The sequence below is a fragment of the Asterias amurensis genome, chromosome 8, assembly GCF_032118995.1.
Source record: "Asterias amurensis chromosome 8, ASM3211899v1".
NCBI lineage: Eukaryota > Metazoa > Echinodermata > Asteroidea > Forcipulatida > Asteriidae > Asterias > Asterias amurensis.
Genome location: NC_092655.1, coordinates 7,676,346 through 7,695,718, shown reverse-complemented (window position 1 = coordinate 7,695,718; position 19,373 = coordinate 7,676,346). Strand labels below are relative to the sequence as shown.

Here is a 19,373-nt window from a genome sequence, read left to right as displayed (position 1 = left end):
CCAAAAGTGCACCTGACACAGGTACAGTCAATTGTGAATGGAATAATCCATTATTTCCAAAAAGGGGTGTTTTGAACAAAGTTCAATTTGGGAAATAGAGGGGGTTGCTAAGTTTGTCAGAAGTCCGAAAGTAGCATATTTAGGAAAGTTGGGCTACCAGGCTTGAAAGATAAGATACTGGTGTGTAGGAATTTCAAAAAAATGTTTTGGTATTTGTTGAACTGGTGAGCAGTGTTGTCAGAAGCTTCATGCTTTTTGGCGATTGTATAGATTTAAAGTTATAAAATAATGCTATTTTTATGACTTTCTACATGCTTAACAATGATGAAGACTGACAAAATATCAGGACAAAATATAATAAAGCATCTTATGACAACATAACTCCCAGTTGTATAAACAGGCATCACATAATTAACAAAGAAAGTTTTTGTATTTTTTGAACTGTGGAGCAGTGTTGCCAGAAACTTCATGCCTTTAACAAAAAAGGGTGTATTTTGCAAACTTCATAATCACATGAAAAAATAATGCTCTCTAATTACTTTTTACACGCTGAACAATGATGTTGATTGAAAAAAAACAGGCACACAATAGAGCAAAGCAACTTACAAGTATAAAAATATAACTCTCAATTGTATAAACATGCATCACAAAGAGATTCTGTGGTATGTTTGTGGTCATTTACGTTTGGCTATAGCAGCTATACAATCTTAAACAAAATGTTCAATTTTCAGTCTTCGAACTATACATTGTATACAGTTATATTTTTTATATTTGTAAGCTGCTTTGCTTTTTTTTTTTTTTCAATGAACATCATTGTTCAGCATGTAAGAAATGCCAATAAAGATAATTAGTTTGTTCTGTTTTTTTTTCTTCAAATTTTACCATGTTGAGGCAGTGTCACTACATGATACAGTTGCCTATTTGTGCTCCCCAGACATGAAAACACAAATAATCGCCCAATCACAACCGAAATGGCAAATATTCCCTAAAGGTGACTGAAGACAGCACAAACTTTCCTACTATTAATGATGCGCAATGGAAATTTTAAAAAGGGACTTTCAACAAAGGAGGCGCTTTGTAATGCATTGTCAACAAAATTTGATATGCTTGGGGGCTGGGCATGCAGGGGAGGGGGGGGGGGGTAGTATAAAATCCAAAACTTAGGTCATTAAAAATATTCTTGATCAATGTTGGGTAGTCCACAAGGCTACAGGGTGCTCATGAAAGGTGCCGGATTGATGGAAGACTTAAAAGTATTATTTTATTAATGTTATTTATAGAAAAGAAAACAAGTTAAAAATGCATTTTTTTTTAGGCAGTACTGTTACAACAGGATACAATTGCCCAAGTTTTTCTCAAACGTTTTTATCAAAATGGAAGGACCAATGTTGGCCCGAAATACAACCGAAAGGAAAACATTCTGAGACCCCTGGCAAATTGTAATTTTGAGGGCCAAAAATAGGGTAAAAATGTTGATTTTGCAAATTTCTAAAAACATGCGCTAATGATGTTCTAAAAATAGCATTAGGGTAAAGGTTAAAGCAATAACTTTTTTGTCTCAAGTTAAGCATAGGACGACTCAATGTATTGATGTGAAAGGTTTTATGAAAAAAAGAATGCACATTGGCTGGGTGGAGTTGCAAATGTATGCTAAAATACAGTTTTTTAGACCCCAAAATTGGCAAAAAATAGCCAAAACACAAATGAGCTGTTACCATGGCAACGGGCTACATAGTGATTTCAAAAGTTTAGTTTGTTTGAATGCACCTCAAGTCCCTTTCACCCATAAGGTTTAAAAAAAAAAAAAATCCTGATATTTTTACCCAATAATAATGTATAATTTTTTTGCCATTTGTTTCGTTTTTGCCCTGACAAAGTTCTAACTTTCCTGCAAAACTGTGTTCGCGCACTTAAAATACCAAAACATTTTATTGCATTTTTATGTAGGTTGGTACCTTATCTTCCAACTATAAAAGTGTCATAATCAACAAAGTGCCACTTTCGGACTTATGGCCCCATTCGATACCCCTATTTTTCGCTATAAGGAAATATGACAAAAACACCCCTATTTGAAATAGTGGTTTGATCCAAAGTTGATCGCACACTTAATTTTTAAAAACATTTTCTAAAAAGAGTAAACATGGTTGTGCAACATGTGTGAAAGAAAAAATTCAACGTTTTCCCCTTTAGACGTACCAGTGCTTTCAATTTACCTATATTTTAACTCTTAAAAAAGGTAAAAACTTGGAAAATTTGCTGAAAAACTTATTTTGGCCGTAACCATGGCAACCAATGTCTGATATAACTTTTTTTCCGATTTTTGTGTATTGTGTACCCATACCTACTCATACATGGAGTTTTGCCAAAATCCGTTTTTTGAAGTCTGCCAACATTTTAAAAATATCTTTGATTTTTACAGCAACCCAGTCTTAAGTTGATGAAATTGAATGGTTTACCAGCTCTTGTTGATGCTTTCACGATGTTGAATGAATCTTGCGGCACAGTGAAATTAAATGATGTTGTTTGACAATGAAAGCTAAACTGGTGAAGTTAAATTGCTCCTTTTGACTGTTGAATGATGATTCAACGGAGCACTCATTTTCAAACGAAATTTAATAAGACTGGTGTTAAATTGAATGGAGTTTTGTTGAAATTGGCCTGGGAAAACAATAGTAAACCTAAACTTTGTATGTAAAATAGCCACATAACCAGCATTAGCCTTTTTGAAATAGTTATGGCGGACACGAGTGCACCGGAGTGTCATGGATGTAATATTGTGTCCACCATAATTATTTCAGAATGGCATAATAACCAATTAATTTTTTTTTATATCCCTACTATTGATTTTCTCTCTAACAGAAAGCTAATAATGGACAAATTGTCCATGGTATGTTTTCTAAATAGAGGGAACATTATGAATAAATTTTTATGAACAGGGAAATAGCTGGAAACTACATATATCTGTCTAATGACGTGTGGCCACAGCTGTGGTGTATTGTAAAAAAATGTTATTGATCCCAAGTTTTGAACCTAGCAGGAAGTTTCTAAAAGGTTGCAACCTTGTTTCAGTTATAGGTTAATATCACTTAACAAGCAAATGAACTGTATAGCGTAAAATCTTTGTTTAGAAGTAGTGATTTAATAACCAATTAATTTTTTTTTATATCCCTATTGATTTTCTCTCTAACAGAAAGCTAATAATGGACAAATTGTCCATGGTATGTTTTCTAAATAGAGGGAACATTATGAATAAATTTTTATGAACAGGGAAATAGCTTGAAACTACATATATCTGTCTAATGACCTGTGGCCACAGCTGTGGTGTATTGTAAAAAAAATTTATTGGTCCCAAGTTTTTAACCTAGCAGGTAGTTTCTAAAAGGTTGCAACCTTGTTTCAGTTAAAGGTTAATATCACTTAACAAGCAAATGAACTGTATAGCGTAAAATCTTTGTTTAGAAGTAGTGATTTAATACCATGACAATCTTTACATACACTGGACACTATTGGTAATTGTCAAAGACCAGTCTTGTCACTTGCTGTATCTTAACATATGCATAAAATAACAAACCTGTGAAAATTTGAGCTCAATTGGTCGTCGAAGTTGCGAGATAATAACGAAAGAAAAAACACCCTTGTCAAACGAAGTTGTGTGCTTCCAAAATGATTGATTTCGAGACCTCAAATTCTAAATCTGAGGTCTCGAAATCAAAATGGTGGAAAATTACTTTTTTCTCGAAAACTACTCCACTTCAGAGGGACCCGTTTCTCACAATGTTTATACAATGTTTCTACCAACCCCTTTCCATTACTCGTTACCAAGCAAGGTTTTATGCTAATAATTATTTTGAGTAATTACCAGTAGTGTCCACTGCCTTTAACCAGTGATCTTGATATTTAAATCCAAACTTACCTATTGTAGCCGAGACTGTTGCCAGTGAGCCAGTGACAGTTGTGAAGTTTTCAAACGTTACTGAAAAGCGTCTATCTGTACGGTTCCTCTTCCTGAGGAAAAACTTTTGCACAAGTAAAAACGTCAGATAAGAATGATGTTGTGCGGCGGAGCACGTCTTTATATAACCTTCTACCATCCGCGGACGGATACAGGAGTTGAAGTAGAGCTACGCAAGGTCCGGTTATGCAAATTATAATCGAATGGACTTTAACCCCGGTTCATACTTCCTGCGAATGCGAATGCGAATTTGACGTGAATGATGAAGCGAATTTGACGTGCGCGGGCAGCATATATATTGTTGTGTAGCTATACCTTTCCAAGGATCCCGGATAGCTTGGTTTATTGTCAAGCACTTGTTTGCCCTTTTTTTAAGAGGGCATTTGTTTGTTCAGTTTTGTTTTTTTGGTCCTTGATTGTTTATTAGGTTGCGTGTGGGGGGTGTTTGTTGGCTTGTTTGTTTGTTTGTTGGGTCGTTTGTAGGGGGTGTTTGTTTGTTTGTTTGTTTGTTTGTTGGCTGGTTTGTTTGTAATCGAATCTATAGCCTAATGTTAAAACTCACCTATTTCAGTATAGTAGCCTACAAGAGATTGGTCGAGAGGGCATCACGTGGAGGTGATATAACACCAGTAAAAAGTGTTTAAACATGGGCGTGACACGCGAGCTTGCACATGTGCTTGAAAGACAGTTTCTTCATTCCCATTGGCCGAGAGCAACGGCTGGAATAGTGTGCCACATCACGCGATACGCTCGACGCGCACAGCATTCCCTTATAAGGAGTTGTTTACCCGAGGGCCTTACCATTTCATAGCTGGAGGGGTGTTGCGTTGAAAGAAATCATTGAACAATAATGTTTGCATTTTTTCTTTACTTTTGGACCAAAAAGTTTTAATGTTTTTTGACCGAAAAGGTATTTCTGAATGGAAATCACAGTGTGTTGAATCAGTTTTGGCAAAGGTAACATAAAAGTAGTTGTTTAGATGAACAACATTGTTGCGACTAGACTATGTGTAACAGATTCTTCTCAGTAGCATTGTTCGCCCTGAAAAGAGCCGGTTCGTTCTCCCAGAGCTTTTTTTGATCAGCAGTTTTAAAAGGCTTCCAGGTTAACGAAACCTTTGTTCAACAATAGGCCAAAAAGACACATCGGTGTAATGGGTAAAACCAAAATCAATCATTCTTTATCCTCGCAGCCGATGTCACGAAACGCTATAGGAGTAATCCTATCTGGAGTTAGGACGAGTATTAACTCGTCCTAACTCGTCCTAACTTAGGATTGGTTCAATGCGTCCTAATGTCTTTGGATACGGAACTGAACTGATTGAGTGATTTAATTTGTTAAGCTTCTTGATTTCCTACCCAATAGACCGATTGTGCTACCAATGTCTACATGTGATCACGTGACCTATAGAGGGAATAGAAAAACTCAGCTACACAGTAAAGACATGGGAAGACTCGTATCGTACCGATGGACCATATTTGGCTGTGTTTTCAATAAAAAACACTTTTAACTAAAAACGGAGCCCTTTTTTCAAAGTTGAATATTGTGACAATGATTTAAATCACATTTGCTGCTTGATGTTCCAAGTACTCTACTACAAAAGAGGTTTCCTTTGAGAGTATGGTTAGACTACGTAAATTACTGAGGTTTGAGCGAGCTCACGCGCCGTGGATTTTGCGTTGTGCACGGCGTGAAGTTGGGCTGTGATAAATATATTGTGATCAAATATTTTGAGGGTGAAAATAAAGGGATTTGCAGCCTCTTAATGAGATTTTTACAACAAAAGCCCTTTTCACACTTTAGGTTTTTCACGGGAAATTCCAGGGAACTTTTGGTCGATCTGTTCACACTACAAACACATTCCCAGGAAATAGCTTATTCCCGGGAAATAATTAACACTGCTCAGGAGTAGGGTTAAAGGAGTTAACCCCGGGGAACGTTTTTCCCGGGGAAAGCAGCTAGTGAGAACGAAAGCGGGTTAAACTTACCCCCATCTTTTGCTTCCACTGTGTTGAGACGTCATTAATCTCGAAAGGTCGCAGAGGTCAAAACCAAAGTGCCAAATAATTCGCGCGGTAACATGAGCCCTTTTTGCTTTTTCTCCTTCTGAAATTGTTTACATTTAGATACGAGAATAAAAGTGAATTACATCTGTAATTTACAAATAATATTATGATTTAACAAAACAGACCACGTGAATGGAATAGGAATATAATAAATAGTTGGCGTGAACAAGCTTCCTTCTCGTACACACGCCATGTGTGCATGGTATTTCTTATTTATGTACTTGGCCGTTGGTGTACTTGTGTTGTCCAGAGTCAGATTTGAGTTCTTCGATTGACATTGCTGTCTACCACCAAACAGTAAATATCTTAAATATCTTAGTTCAATATTTCCTCAAATTCTTACGATGGGAAGAAGTGAAACAGATAGATGGGCATACAAGAAACTGAAAAGTTTTCTCAAAATTGGCAGGCGCTTGGTGCCGGATATGAACGGACCCCTGCTCAATGCAGAGAAAAACTGAAAACCTTGAGGGAAAAAAGGAGTACAAGAAGACTGTAGGTAGGTAGGGTACTAAAAACAAATTAAATGGCCTGGGTTTTTTCATTCAAAACCGTTGGGCTTAAACGTCAAACCAGTGTAGAAATGAGGTTTCCCTGAAAGTATCTGCCTTTATAATAGTATAAGCACATAACATAGAATTTGAATTTGAATGAAAACATTTGGAAAATGTTTGCCCATTAGTGAAATTGAATGGTTGACCAGCTCTTGCTGCTGGATTTAATGAAACTGAATGAGTCTTGCGGCCTAATGAAATTGAATGATTTTATTTGACCAGTGAATGCTTAACTGTTGAAATTGAATAACTCTTTTTGACTCTGAATGCTGTTTCAAAGTCCATTAATTTTCAACCCGAAATTGAATGAGCCAGGAGTTAAAATGAATGGATTTTTGTTAAAATTTACCTAGAAAACCTAAATTAAAACTCATCTATTTCAGTAAAGTACAAGAGTTATGGGAATACTTTCCACGTGTGACTTAAACAAGTGACATTTTGCCATAAATATCTTCATGCAAAAGTCTTTAACAATATTGATTATGCTCTAGATAGTGTTCTCTCAGAAGATCTGGGCGGTTGACGCCCGGCCAATCCCGAACACTTTTTGTTTGTTGGCAAATGTAACATAAAAGTAGTTGTTTAGATGAACAACGTTCTTTCGACTAGACTATAACAGATTCTTCTCAGTAGCAGTGTTCGCCCTGAAAAGAGCCGGTTGGTTCTCCCAGAGCCTTTTTTGACGGTTCAAACTGTCAGGGACGACGTAAACAACATGTTGCAAAGTCAATGTGGATTGTGTTGGTCCTTTGCCGCGAACAAAGTCTGGACATCAGTTTTTGTTGACCATCATGGATTTGTCAACTAGGTTTCCAGAGGCCATTCCAGAGGCCGATCAAGGGTCTAACTTCAGTAGGTGTATTTCAGCAAGTCCTATGTGAGCTGGGAATCAAGCAGGTGAAATCGTCTGCGTATCACCTGCAGCCTCAAGGAGCTTTAGAGAGGTATCACCAAACCCTAAAGAATATGATAAGAGCCTACTGTGAAGATTTTTCAGAAGATTGGGACAAGGGAGTCCCGTTTCTCTTATTTGCGACCAGTGACTCACCGAATGAATCAACAGGTTTTACCCCGTTTGAGTTGGTGTATGGTCGTGAGGTGAGGGGGCCTTTGAAACTCATCAGAGAGAGGTTTCTAGCAGAGGATAACGAGACCAATCTGCTTGATTATGTGTCGAATTTCAGGGAGAGGCTGTCCAAAGCTTGTTCTGTGGCACAATGCATCTTAAGGTATCTCAGCAGGCGATGAAGACCAGAGCTGATCTGAAATCCGAAGTCCGCACCTTCAAACCTGGTATAATAAAGTGCTAGTGCTGTTGCCTTGCTGGCGAACCCCTAAAAGCAAAAATCAGTGGGCCCTACTGTGTCAAAAAGAAACTCAACGAAGTTAATTATGTAATCAATACCCCAGATCGAAGAAAGAGCCAGAGAGTTTGTCATGTGAACATGCTCAAGAAATATTACGAGCGTGATAATTCGGGTCAAACTGTCGGGATAGCTGTCGTTGAGTCCAGTGAGGACAATTCCAATGATGAAAATACTGAAACAGAAACGTCTGAACTTGAGTTCTTGTCAGTTCAGCTTTCAAATTCAGAAATCTTGACCATTTGAAGGATGGCCAACTGAAAGATCTGTCAGACTTGTTTCAAAGGTGCAAAAGCGTCTGTTCCGACAAATTAGGCAGTACATCAATGGCAGTTCATGATGTAGATGTGGGAAACACAAGACCTATAAAACAGGCACCATATAGGCTTAATCCTGACAAATTGTCTGGAGTTATCCAATTGTCATGGTACCAAAGCCTGACGATATTTTGGTGTACAGCGTATTTTGGTGTACTAGCTGGGAAGACCATCTAAAACACTTGAGTGCCCTGTTTGAAAAGTTGTCTGAAGCAAACCTCGTAATTATTCTCAAAAAGAGTGAGTTTGCTAAAGCAACAGTGATCTATTAAGGTCATGTGGTTGGTCAAGGTCAGGTGCTACCCAGAGTGGCAAAGATTCAAGCCATTTAAGGACTTTCCCGTACCCACAGGGAAAAGAGAACTTATGAGATTCCTGGGTATGAGTGGATTTTACAGAAGGTTCGTTCCAAACTTCAGCACAATTGCTACTCACTAAACTCTGGCAAAAGAAAGTTAAGTTTATGTGGTCTGACTCAATGCTTTCGATAAATTAAAGGCAATCTTAACAAACGAACCAGTTCTGGTAGCTAAATTGAAAGAGGTCTGTTGTCGTAAGTTTTTAGGATAAGCTTATGTGAAAGTTTTTGTTTATTAAACGAAAATTTCCTCCGTAATTTTTCTTTTCTTATGGGGGGAGATGTTACAATATACAATACAATCACACACACAGTGTATTCTCAACAGCGCATTGACCTCCCAATCTCGTGGCTGCGCGCCAGCTGGTGAGTCTATTTTTAGACGGGATGTGTATTTTCAAGAAATAGTGAGAAATTGTGAAAATCTACTAAAAGACTGTATTTTAGGAAAATGATGTAATGTTAAGAAGTTTGTAGAAATAAGACATTTCTAGAACACCCAACTTGGTATTATAAATACGGGCTGAGAGAGACATTTAGTTTCAAGGTAGCATAAGGAAGCATAACGGATGCAAACCGACTGTATGCGGCCCCAGAGAGCTATTCGGTGTGGAGCTGAATTTTGTTCCGGGAGAGACAGTTTTGTGAGCTGAATCTGCAGTTCCAGTTTTGGGATCATCGGTTCCCGTATTTGCGACGGTCATCACGGCGCCGTTTCGTCTCGAGACCGGTCATCGTGTTCGAGGTGATTTTCGCCCCAGTTGCAGCTAATTTGTGCACCGATAAGGACTGAACTGTGTTTACCAGTATAGTAGTGCCTCAAGCTCTCGCCCGTAAGATCTTCTTGTTTTTGTAAGATCATTTTTTATGATATTACTCTTAACATTGTAAATTAGTATTTATCAACATTTTATTGTTATCATCTTTGACGGCTTAAGAGTAGTGTTTTATTAAATCACACTTGTTCATGTTGTTTATATCAGTGTGATCTTGTTTGGTTCTTTGTTGCGTCTGAGAAAAATCAAATTTTCGGATAATCGACATTTAAGAAAGTTTGAGGATTTTCGGATCGTAACAATAGTAAGATCTTAACAAGTACATTTCTTTTCTTTTTTCTTCGATCTTACAGTATGTAACAGTTAAACCGAAAATATAAATTCGGAAAATTAATTAACGATTAAATCGGGTTATTGAGGGGCAACTCGCCCTAGTCGCCCTTTCGTGTAAGACTTTATAACATGTATATTATAAATGTATTCAAAAATATTGAAGAGCTCAAATTGCCTTGTTTTGCATCCTTTAAAAAAGGACTCCTTAACCGTAAATATAGCTGAAAGCATTGCAAAAAAGGTTTATGGAATGGCAGTAAGGAGGGGATGGAGTGGCGGAAAATAAAACAGGATTTTAAATTTTTATTGAAGACTGGTGTTGAGGTCTTCCAGCAGTGCGGTCCAGAAAGCAAATGTGCTTTTCCGTTCTGAGAAAGGTTTTTTTTCCCAGGCTGCCCATTAAAAAGGTTTTGTGAAGCTGTTACGCAACATGTTCACAAAAGAAAAGCCTTTTGTTAACCCGTGCGGACACCAACTCCTTATTGCATTCTTGAGTTGCACAAAGGTAGCCTAAACACTAATCCCATGATCAGTTGCCCATAAAGAAAATCAAGCCTTGCTTAATTTATTTTTATGGGACTACTAATCTTAAAGTAAACAATAGTTATTATATAATTTTAACTTGTTGTATCCATACTTTCAAATCGCTTTAAATCATTATTAAACAATTGTTAACTTTAAGAGTTAATAACCGGTTAAGGTTATCACGTAAACTTAAGTTTGGTTCAGTTAATTTAACAACTGCCAAGTACCTTCTACGTGGCTCATAATAGTAAGATCTTTACAAATACATTTCTTTTATTATTCTTTGATCTTACAGTATGTAATAGTTAAACCGAAAATATAAATTCTTAAAATTAATTAACGAATAAATCGGGTTATTGAGGGGCAACTCGCCACTAGTCGCCTTTCGTGTAAAAACCGCAAGCGGAAGGCGGCTCCCTCAAAAGACCCGACAAAATTACCACTACAATAACACTGAACTACCACATCAACCTGTAAACTGCATGCAAGGACAACATTTCCTCATAATCTGATATATTTCTTGAACGCATCTCATTGCCATCTACCCATTGCTCTTATTTGTGCATCTGAGAAACCACTAGCAAGTGCATGGCAAGCTGCACCTATTCGGAAACTATGGGTTGTGTAAATTCTTGTGTCCAACCCTTGAAGTTTCAGTGTCGCTTGTAGCACAGTAACAAATTCCGCTCTTTTAATTGGCTTTCCATTGGGCCAGCAGTAGAAAAAGTAGATACAGCCATCGAGCTTGCTAATAGTTTTAGCAAACCGGGAACCAATTATGTGGGTTCAGATCTACAGGTAGTACCATTGGCTCTTTGTCCGCCCACGGGACCAATTCTTGGAATGACTTGATCTGTAAACGAGACAATTTATCAGTCAATATATTTTCTACCCCAGGGATGTGTATTGGTTTGATCTTAATATTATACATCATCAATACTGAGACCAATTTACGTAATAGGGTCATTAATTTATTTTCGTTTGAAGTGCTGGAATTAATAATGCTCACTAAGGCTTGATTATCCGTATGGATCATGATCCTTTTGTCTGCTAAGTTCTGGCCCCACACACTCACAGCTGCAAAAATCGGAAACAAATCTTTTAAAGTGATACCCTCCTTTTCCCACGATTCTGGCCATTTCCCATAAAACCATTACCAAGGGTAACTGACGCATCTGTATATAAGTGCAATGTGTGTGCTGGAGACCATTTCTCTGACAGAAAAAAAGGCTTTACCATTAAAATGTTTCAAAAACCAGAACCACGCCTCTATTAGTTATTCTTGGCTTCAGCGTTAATACGGATGAAGTGTGACCGGTGACTGATTGCAATTCTTTGAGTGTTAGCTTGGTTTTCCTTAAAGCTTCACTGACCACTCTGATAGTTTTTTCAAGTTTGTCGGTGGGCAATCGGGCAGTCATATTGTTTGCATCTAATTCAATACCTGCGAATGTAATACAACTCAGTGGGCCTTCGGTTTTTTTCTGGTGCGAGAGGTATGCCTAGCTCTGTAGACAGTTTGAAAAAAGCTTTCAAGTGTTCATGACCCGCGACCCAAGTTGTCGAAATGATTAAGAAATCATCTAGTATGTGTACCATGCCACCTGGCTTTATTGTTTGCAACGCGATCCATTCTGCTGCTGTCCTGAATTCCTCAAAATTTGCACAGCTAGACCGACAGCCCATCGGCAATGTGCGCATTGTGGCCTGGAATTTGAATTTGCAACTGAATATGGGGTGATTTCCCATGCATTTGGTACATTTGTGTTTGAACCCACAAGTCCCATCTCATGGCAATCCGCGGCAGAAACGAAAACAGTACCCAAGAGGCAGTAGACAAGTTGGTCTCACAGATTGCTTGTTATCCCCAAACTGTGTGTTATGTTGTACTGATTCACCCCGTTTTACAAACGTGCTAGCTTTTAAATACAGCTCTGTATGGAAGTGGTGCCAAGGCTAGTCTGTAACCCGCCGTAGCTTTCTAAAAGTAACATCATAGGAATTGAAATCCCCTCCTTCTTTGGCAATTTGCCGTCTTGTTTCACCGTATTTCACAAGATGGCAAGACTCATTTTGGAACTTTTTTGTGTACACTGTTGTGAAAATGGAAAAAGCCGTTTGCCAATCATTTATGTTTTGGGGTAATTTTTTGTTTGTTGGGATCAGACACAAAGAGCTTTCACCATTTTCGGACTTCTGAACTACCACCTTGTTGTTTGCCATTGTTGGTGGTTCAATTAGACTACCGAAAAAACATGTATTCGTTTGCTCATATTTTGTTTTTAAGCTCTTGATTAACAGCCAAATCGAGCGACAATGGTGCAGACAGCGTCAGCAGGCCAACCGAGATTCGGCCCCTGTCCCAACCCCGGTTGTTCCTAGGCTTGCTGTGTAGTTGTTTGGTTGGACGCTTGGGAGGACACTTCTACTGGTGAAACTACAGGTAATGCTTGCGTGGTGGCAGGTAAGCCCCCAGATTGGTTCTGTGGTGTCCAAGTGGATGCTGTTGAGGGCGAGATATTGTGTGGCACAACCGTTGTAATGGAGCCTTGTTGTTGACCAGTGGAGTTTGTTAATGGTGGTGGAAGCACTTTTGCCAACTTTTTTCGTCTGATGTGGTCTGTAATGGCAGATACTACAGATGTAGTTATCACTTCCTGCATGTCTGAGGTGTCAATGTCGAGCGTAGTCACGCTGAACGTTTCCAGCTGCATCGGAGGGCTCCTCGGGCGTAGGCACCTCTTGACCTGTTTGGTGTCTTGTACGTGGTCTCTTGGACCCAGGGGTGGCAGACTTAGCCACCTTCCGTATTTCAGACTTTCTCCGTGGCATTCTGCGGGGAAATGAAAACTACCACAGCAATTATTTTCTTTTGAACTGTTTTTCTTTTAAAAGTGTTCAGAATAGTACCATTTAGGTGGGACTCCTCGGCTGGCCTCGTGTGTTTACGAGGTCGACTAGTCTTTTTACTCTTAAACCAAGCACTGTCCTTTTTTTGTTATTTTTTTATATTTATTTATTTATTTATATATATATTGTTTTACTTTTTTTTTAATAATGATTTTCTTTCTTCATTTTTTTTTCTTCATATGTATATCTCTGTAGACATATTTTTACACTATTATATCGTGGTTACATATAACATATCTACATATATATGATTTTTTTTTTTTTTTTTTTTTGCATTATTTTAATTGTTTTTTTTTTGTTTTTTTTAATAATGCACCATAAAACAACAAAAGTCGTTTCCGACTTTACAACAAAACAAAGAAAAGGCACAGTGTAATGTCGACAGTGTCGACAGTGTAGCATGTTGATGTGGCTAGCTTATGAGTCGGACTTGATATACCGACCTTTTTTCCTGTGCAACACCTGGCACACAAACACATATTTTGCCAAAGGACTGGACTCGAGTTCGCAACTAAGATCATTACCACCACATTGAATTATAACACTTTGTGGTTCAGTAGCAATTATACCGGGTAAACTATGCTCTATGTTGTGTACTTTCCAACCACCTTTGTATATGAAACTGACGTGGACTTTCTGAATACCAAAACATGTTTCACACGAGTGATTTGCGGCCAAAATTATTCTTGGCAATGACTACGTGCGCTACTCAGACGCTGTACAATAGACCCTTCCCATGAAATATGTAAATTGCACGTAGCGCGTGCGCACTAACGTTTTGGTTGGCAAAAATGAGGGAACATCGTGCTGTTTTGTGCACGGCTAATGGGTGCGTGACGCACACGCGATTGCGCGTCTGCTTAGTGCACAACTCTATGGCGTTTGCCAACCAACAGGGTCTGTACGCATGCGTGAATGTAATTAGCATATTTCATGGGAAGAGTCCATTGTGCAATATTGAAACACTGGTATACCGTCGTAACCACTTGTGCCAATCTTTTGCCAAAACTCTCCCTTCATCAGTCCTAAAGCGCCTCTTGCCACAGAGGTATGATAGTGGGTACCAACTTAGGAACTCCGGACTTCTGGGTCAGTTTAAATGCCGAACAGAGCGCTATAGAAAGAGCCCTCTCCCTCACCTCACACGCCTTTTTAATAACTGATTTGCAATAGAATGCAGCTTTTTATGCGCCCTTTGACTGTGCCAGCAATATTTTTTATCCATTTTTTTTCCCCAAAGGCTAGTCTTTGGCAATTACCAATAGTGTCTACTGTCTTTAAGCCAAATTCTCTCTTGCAGCTTTGAATGAACATCAAGCATCAACGCCCTGCAGCCGATGTCACGAAACGCTATAGGAGTAATCCTATCTCGAGTTAGGACGAGTAACTCGTCCTAACTTAGGATGGGTTCAATGCGTCTTTGAATACGGAACTGAATTGATTGAGTGATTTAATTTGTTACGCTTCTTGATTTCCTACCCACAGTTAGAATCATTGGATTTTAGACCAAGATGAAATACAATTTGGATAGAAAAGATAAATCCTTATTTATCCACAGTCTTAAGGTTTTTAAATATGCAATATTTTAACTCTACTGCCCGTCTGTGCAGGTAAATTTGCCAGTGGGTTTAGGGCCTCTCGACTAATCAAAAGGCTGTATCAAGTGTCATGTAATTTCTAATTGGCCTAATTTGAGGAGGGATATTGTGTATTCATGCGCGCTGTATAATGTTGCACAACACTTTATCAATCCCATCAGTGGACCACCCCTTCGTTAAATGCAATTTCATAGGTAGGGATTATATAGGAAGAATATTATTTACCATGTATACAGTATACAGATGAACCATAGTATACCGAAACATATAGTACAAATGGAGGAATTAACAATCAAACAGTGAACGGTCAGCGAAATTAAAATAAAACTAATAAAGGACAAATATATGAAAATTACCGATTACCGAAGAAATAAACTCACCGACATCTCATTGGCATGGGTTCATACATCCACTTTTATATCCAAGTTCCGTGAGCTATTTTTATTCAGATTTTCGCTCAGTTTGGGCATACTATGAATTTAGTATCCGAAATACTTAATTTAACACACAATGTTGTCATTGCGTCCTGGATCTCCCTTTGTTGATGACGATTCAATAATGGTGTTCCCCCCATTATTTTGTTATAAACATTGATGAAGGGTTTACCCCGTGCCTATAGACAGCTGCTGTCACATTTTGGATCTGGATTCTTTGATTTTGTAAACACAAAATTGTGTTTGCAACTCTGAAATCTGGAACTGACGGTTCCCACCCACCCTTTTGTTCGAGGACCCCCCCCCCCTTTCAACTGAGATACCAATACACACGCGCACCCCCCCCCCCCATATGCATTATTTTAAAAGTTATTTCGGGTACCTTATTTCGGGTACAGTTTACCCCTCCGAAGGAAGGTCAAAGTGTTCCATATCTCTACCCTATTTCCTTTACAGTTTGACCTCTCATTGTCCTCTAGGGGAAAGGTCAAAGTCTTTCAGAGAGTCTATATTAAGTTTAAAGTCACCTGGAAGTGGTATTTTTTCAAAATAAAGCTTTTGTCACTAATATATGTGTTTTGATGAGTGGAATGTGAATAAACAGTTAACTAAGGTTTAAAAAAATCGGTTCTTATGTTATTTACAAATTTAAGAGTAGACCCCGACCCGAGAGGGCGCTGTTCGTGACGTCAATCGAGGCAGACTTTGCCTGTAATGCGTAGAGTAAACACAATTGCAAAGTACATGTACGGACCAAGTCGTGAATTTGTACGGTTCAAAAAATTGTTTTTTTTCCGGCAATGCCGACCAGGTGTATTGCTGCTGAATGCAGAAAAACACTTTTTGAAATGTACCAACTCACGACTTGGACGTACATGTACTTTGCACGTGTGTTTACTATACGCATTGCAGGCAAAGTCTGCCTCGATTGACGTCACAAAAGGGGTAGGCGGAGTCAGCCCCCCAAACAACTTTATATATTTTTTAAACATATAAATCGTGACAAACAATTACTAAAACAATTGTTTTATTGTTCGTAAGCATATACTCTTATGTTTGAAAGAAAAAAATTCTATTTCCAGGTGACTTTAACTACTCCTATACATATAATTTAAGAGACTAAGACCAATGAAATTGCTAAGTGAAAAAATAAATAAAAGTATAAAACAAAAAAGAGGGAGAATTTAGTACGAACATTTATTAAATAACAGCAACACCACTTTGCGCATATTTTCTCTGATGAAAGGTCGTTTAAACTTAGATCCGTTTTCGTCTTTCATAGAACCTTCTGGATACACAATACTTGTCAGATTTCCGTTTTTTCTTTCATAGCTTAAAGTGGACACAATGTCGTTTTGTTATTCAAATAGATCCGGTTGCGGGTCCACAAACTAGTTTTCACTCAATCAAAAGGGGTCAATGGTTGGATGATCATAAATCAGTTCAGAGACTCAGAGAGTATTATGTTACGGGTCCTAGCTTTTACAGTCACTGCCGTAGGTGCTCACTGGTGGTGTTTATCGCATTATTTTTACAAAATAGAATTTGTTTTATATTTGCAAATTTAAGTAATTGTCAAAGACCAGCATCCCCAATCTGTGTATTCCATGCTTACAAAATACAGGGGCGTCAATCCGTCTTGAAAGGTGGGGGACATAACATTTTACGGCGTGGGGTCCGGGGCCCGCTTTAGGGCCCCGGGATTGTTTAGCCCGTAGATGCTCTCTGGTGCAATCTAGTGAATCTGAAGGGTGATGTTTCCCCCTCAGATGTTGGAGTTTAATGCCTATTTCAAGCTATGATGCACCTATTCTAACTATCATGGTTATTGTACCTAAAAAGCAACTCAATTTAAATAGCTTCGTTATATCAATATTGTTTCTGCATTCTAATGCTCAGACGGCGTTTCATCCCTATCATCACCAGACCTAAGACACAAGTTTTCTGGAAAATGTGAGCAGCAGTAGAACCTTTTGGCTTGCCATCATCTTCAAGCGCGGATCTATGAACCAAGTTTTAGGGGGAAAATCTGTCGAAGAGTGAGTTCACGAGTGCAAAACCTTTACGGCGTTTCATAACTCACTATCATATACGTCCATCCTTTAGCTATTTTCCAGATAGCCCATTCAGTTGCGCCCATAACGACCGATCTTAATTGAGCCAGGATACTATGTTTTTCATCGTCAGTATAATATATATATATATATGCAGTGATCGTTAAATCACAAGGGTTGCTTGTTACAGGGCCTCGATTTAAGATCCACACTCAGTGATTATAATGATCTTGTTTTTGATAGTTTTGCATCAAAATGATATAGTAAGGTTTGCGGTAACACACCAAGCTATCCGCATCATCGGTACTTCAGCAGCATGTACATTGTAGCTTCAGAATCAAGCTTTATCCAGAAGACGATCAGAGCATACTGATCGAAACGTCGAGTAGAAACCAAAGTTTCCTTTCAGACCCCCCCCCCCCAACTCAATTAAAGACATGGGCGACAATCAGGGGGGGGGGGGGCAGGGGAACATGTGCCCCATCTTTTAACAAAAGTCCCCACCATCTTTTTGACCACCTTTATCTCGAAGCCCAAGTTTTGTACTGTGTAAGACCAAACAATGTGTCCCACCATGGTGGCAAAGGATGACACAACTTTTTGAAGGGTGGGGGACACTATATCAAATGCCTCCCCCCCCCCTCAAAAATGGCGTTAGACTGCATCACAGAGTATCTAAAGTGCACAATTTTCCCGGGCCTTTAATCGGGCCCGCACCCCACGCCATTTTCGAAGGGTGAAGGACACACTATCAAATGGTCCTCGTGTCCTTTGACCACCTTCATCATGAAACGCATGTTTTGCAATGTGTGTAAAACAAACCCTGTGCCCAAACCATGTGTCCTGTCATTGCCATCAGTCCCTGGGGGGGGGAGGGGGATCACAATGTCACAGTTTTGCTAACTCATGTGTCTTATAGTACTTCGGTGTCATAGTATACAAAAATTGACTGCTTCGAGTGCTATGGTTAAAACTATGACTCCCGAGGTGATCCCCGGAGCGTTCTATTTTCCCGAGGCGAAGCCGAGGGAAAATAGACCGCTCCGGGGATCACCGAGGGAGTCATAGTTTTAACCATTGCACGAGTAAAAACAGTCAATATTTGTTTCATATCACCCCAAACATTTCTAAATACTGTATTATAGGTTTTCTCGGTCAAATTCGGCAAATGAGCAGTCAATTTCATTTTCATGCGTTCAAATTAAAACTGGTTTGCCTCTCCAGTTGTTACTGCGTTTCAAATTCAGAATTCGGCCGTGTAATTTCGTTTTGAGTCGAGTCAAATTCCTCTGTTCAATTTAGCGTATCGTCATTCTTTTTCGTGACACGCACGCCTCAAGAAGCGTCTGTGCATTTTGAATGCTGCTTTGATGAATTGTTAAATTGAATGATTATTTTGTTAAATCAAATAACGCAAAAGTACATTTGACTAGTCGTAAAACGAAATCGAATGACCCTTTTCAGTAGCATTCAATTTCGTGCCAAATAGAATAAGCTGGTGGTTCAATTAGCTGCTCATTTTCCGAAATTGACCGAGAAAACCTATATTAAGTTACAGACCTGAATGCTACACTCCACGGACGACGCGAATACAACTTGCGAAAACTTTTACTGTGCTGCATGTAATGTCATGTAATCCAAATTGGTTACAGACTATTCATTTGTCATCCTCGTACACGCAACGGACGTCTGGGTACTGCACGCCGTGTGATAGTCTTCGGACTAGCGCACGGCAAACCGATGCACGGCCGTCGTCTAGTAAAACTAAGACATATCATGTGACGCGCTCTAAACCAATGGAAAGGCATAATATTGGTGAGGGGTGTTATAATTATAACAATCTGTGTGTTTACTTTACGGTGGCGCACTGTCATTGCCGCGTTCTGCGGCCTCTATAGTTCGAGCAATATTTGTAATGTTTTACCCAAGTAACTCCCACACCCAAGGTTGTTAATAACTCTGTTCCATTTGACACCACATTCAATTGAGACGTTTCAGAGATTGTTCTCTTTTCCCGCAAACCTTGCGTATTATACAAACATTGCAAACAATCCACTACACGCACCCATATCCTTTTTATTTTGAATGAAAGTTCAAGTATTTCCATAATACGAAAAGGCCCAAATTCTAC

The 19,373-nt window shown here is 38.8% G+C and overlaps 1 protein-coding gene across 1 annotated transcript in view; it reads right to left on the bottom strand.

The window, feature by feature from the left end:
• The window catches only part of LOC139940811 (probable polyketide synthase 1), an 88,207-nt gene that overhangs the window by 20,107 nt on the left and 48,727 nt on the right, over nucleotides 1-19,373 (bottom strand). The window contains exon 3 of the mRNA XM_071937196.1: nucleotides 3,914-4,005. The gene's annotated coding sequence lies outside the window, so the exon portion shown is untranslated. The remainder of the gene's footprint in view (nucleotides 1-3,913; nucleotides 4,006-19,373) is intronic.